Consider the following 3892-nt stretch of genomic DNA (forward strand, 5'->3'; position numbering starts at 1 on the left):
ATAATTGTTGTTCTTTTTATCACGGTGATATTTTTTATGGTTCATCACAATTGGTTAATGGTCTCTATATTTTGGATCAAGAAAACGTCATTTATAACATAAATACTAAGAGATCAAAAGCAAATGACTCAAATCAAACTTATCTTTGCCATTGTCATTTAGGCCATATAAGTGAGGAACGCATATCAAAACTCCATTAAGATGGATTCTTAGATTCATTTGTTTTTGAAAAATATGATATATGCGAATCTTACTTGTTGGGAAAAATGACTAAAGCTCCTTTTAATAGTAAAGGTGAGCGAGAAAGTGATTTATTGGGGTTAATACATAGTGATATATGTGGATTGATGAATACATAAGCCAAATGAGAACAAAATGTTTGTTGCTCGAACAAGAGTTTTTCTCGAAGAGAATTTCTCTCAAATAAAGGCAATGTAGAAATATTGAACTTAGAGAAGTTCAAGAACAACAGAACAATGAACTTGAAGTTGAGTATGTTTTAGAAGTTGTTGAGGAGCATAACCACTGCGCAGATCCACAAGATAACGCCGTGTACCTGAGAGATTTGGATTTCTCGTTACTGCACATGGAGATGTTCTTCTTATGGATCAAGATGAGCTCAGGACTTATCAAGAGACAGTGTCTAGCCCAGACTCTAAAAAATGGCTTGAAGCCATGAGACCCGAGATGAATTCCTTGTCAGTAAACCAAGTATGGACTTTGGTTGAACTACCTGGGGGTCAAACCTATAAGGTGTAAATGGGTCTTCAAGAAGAAAACCGACATGGATGGTAATGTACAAACATACAAGGGGCGATTAATTGCTAAAGGTTTTCGACAAGTTCATGGTGTAGACTATGACGAAATATTCTCCCCTGTAGGTATGTTTAAGTCTATCCAGATCTTGCTCGCAATAGCTACATTCCATGAGTATAAAATCTGGTAAATGGACGTCAAACCCACTTTCCTTAATGGAAAACTTGAAGAGGATGTGTATATGACACAACCATAAGGTTTTGTCATTCCTGGAAATATTGGAAAGGTTTGTAAGCGACAGAGTTCTATTTATGGACTAAAGCAAGCTTCTTGAAGCTGGAATCTTCATTTCAATGATGCAATCAAAGAGTTTGGTTTTATCAAGAATGAAGATGAGCCTTGTGTTTATAAGAAGGCTAGTGGGAGCATTATTTCTTTCCTAATATTGTATGTAGACGACATACTCATCATAGGAAATGATATACCTACTTTACAGTCTGTTAAGACTTGGTTAGGTAGTTGTTTTTCTATGAAAGATTTGGGTGAGACAAAGTATATCTCAGGAGTTAAGATCTATTGAGATAGATTAAGATGACTTCTAGGTCTGAGTCAAAGTACATATATAGATAAAGTGCTAAAAAGGTTCAGTATGGAAGAATCCAAGAAAGGATTTTTGCCTATGAGACATGGCATTTCTCTTTCAAAGGAAATGTGTCCTTCAACTCCACAAGAAAGAGAAAGGATGAATAAGATTCCATATGCTTCAGTTGTTGGTTCGATCATGTATGCCATGATATGTACTCGATCAGATGTATCGTATGCTTTAAGCATGATGAGTCTGTATCAAGCAAACCCTGGTGAAAATCATTGGGTTGTGGTTAAAAATATCCTTAAGTACTTAAGAAGAACTAAAGATAAATTTCTTGTCTATGGAGGGGAGGAAGAGCTTAGTGTAAAAGGTTATACTGATGCCAGCTTCCAAACTGACAAGGATGACTCACGATTGCAATCGGGTTTTGTGTTTTATCTTAATAAAGGTGCTGTGAGCTGGAAAAGTTCAAAGCAAGACACAATAGTTGATTCTACAACAGAGGCTAAATACATTGCAGCCAGTGAAGCAGCAAAAGAGGCTATTTGGATCAGGAAGTTTATGTTGGAATTAGGGGTTGTTCCCAGCATATCAGATGTTGTAGAACTCCATTGTGACAATAATGGAGCCACTGTACAAGCAAAGGAACCCATATCTCATCAACGATCCAAACATATTCTTAGGCACTTTCATCTTATTGGAGAGATCATAAATCAAGGAGATGTGGAAATATGCAGAATACACACAGATGACAATATTGTTGATCCCTTGATGAAGCATCTTACATAGTAGAGGCATGATCATCACACTAAGTCACTCGGTATTAGATATGTGGGTGATTGGTCTTAGTGCTAGTGGGAGATTGTTAGAGTATGCCCAAAGACCAATCATATGATGATTGTAATAAAACATTTATTTACCGATTTTATTGAATAAAAGCATTGCCAATATTATTTTCAGTTATATGTCTGTTTAACATAAACTGAAAGATAATAAAGTCCATATAATAACATTATTAAAAGATCCATAGTAAAGTATTATTATGGGCATGAAAATAATAATACACTTACGACTAACATGTTATTGATTGATAACAAGGACTTGTCATTGACATAGAGATGTCAGGATTGATACATGATTATATTGTTAGAGAAAAATGCATTGGATTGACCCATCATGAGCATATGTCTTGGATTATTATGTAACAGTCATAACATTGCTAATAGTGATGACTATATGTATGATCCTCAGACCTGAGATCAATGCCATTCCAATATATATTGTTGTATGTTTTGATACAGTTAAACATGCTCTGTGAATGGTTGCACTATAAAGACTGTTATTAAATATATCTCGATATATGTAGTAGGGTGTATATGGTTAAGATAGGATTTGTCCTTAATACATAATAGGAAATATATCACAGACCACTTGATTGAGTGAGACTAGAAATGCATGGTCATGCTCGAATAAGTTGATATGTGATATCACCAATTATTCGTTAATTATAGTCTACTCAAGATATCAAGAAGCAATATATGGGCTATGCAAGTGTGACTATTTTAAGACTTGTTCCTATTATAGATATAAAGAACAAAAGAATGTAATACATAAAAGAATTAATCACGAAGATGATATGTCGAATCATAATTTCTTGTAACATAGGTGACAATGATATACTGCTAGATGTCACTCATTGTATGTAATATTATAATTGTTCTAATAAGTACTACTAACGTTACAAGAACCTACAGGGTCACATCCTAGGATTGAAATGAGCAAAGATGTACAATTTGTTGAATGTTACTAAAATATATATAGAGTTAAGATATATATATTTGATATACATATGATTTTAATTATCCCGAATATAGTAAGTAAACATTAAAAGAATGTAATTTAGATTACAACTCTTTTAATTGATATATAATTCGGAATAATTTAATAAGTTTTTAAATAAACATTAAAAATTGTAATTCAGATTATAAGTCTTTAATGTATATTTAATCTGAATTAATTAAATAATTTTTTATTTATTAATTCGAAATAACTTTAAAAAAACCCTAAGGTGTTAGGGTAATTGATATATTTAAGGACTAGTAGCCATTTACTTCAGTCGTTTTTCTCAAAACCGATTTTGGGAAAAGAAAAATTTTGCTCTAAATTGGGTGAACTAAGTAGAGGTCGAGACGTGTTTACGTGGAGGCTTATGATTCAAACCGTTTGGGGTCACCACTTCTCATTGCCGTCTTTGTTATTTTTCAAGGAACCCATTGTAAGTATTCACATCATTTCCTCCCGATTTAAGTTTTACGTACTTGGATCGCTGGTGAAACCATCGAGTTTTGTTTTCGCTGCACCATGGGGTGCACCGACGGTCCCAACATTGGTAAACTGCTTTATGGCCAAACATATAAGGCTTGGACGATTTGAATGACTTGTGTTTCCCAAGCTATTAAAGACGAGCTATGACTTTATAGCATCGCTCTTTTTCTCTTAATAAAGGCAACATGATCTTGAAATAGAGCCTTAGTGGTCATCATAAAG

The sequence above is a fragment of the Hibiscus syriacus genome, unplaced genomic scaffold (assembly GCF_006381635.1).
Source record: "Hibiscus syriacus cultivar Baekdansim isolate YM2019G1 unplaced genomic scaffold, ASM638163v2 tig00111334_pilon, whole genome shotgun sequence".
Classification (NCBI taxonomy): domain Eukaryota; kingdom Viridiplantae; phylum Streptophyta; class Magnoliopsida; order Malvales; family Malvaceae; genus Hibiscus; species Hibiscus syriacus.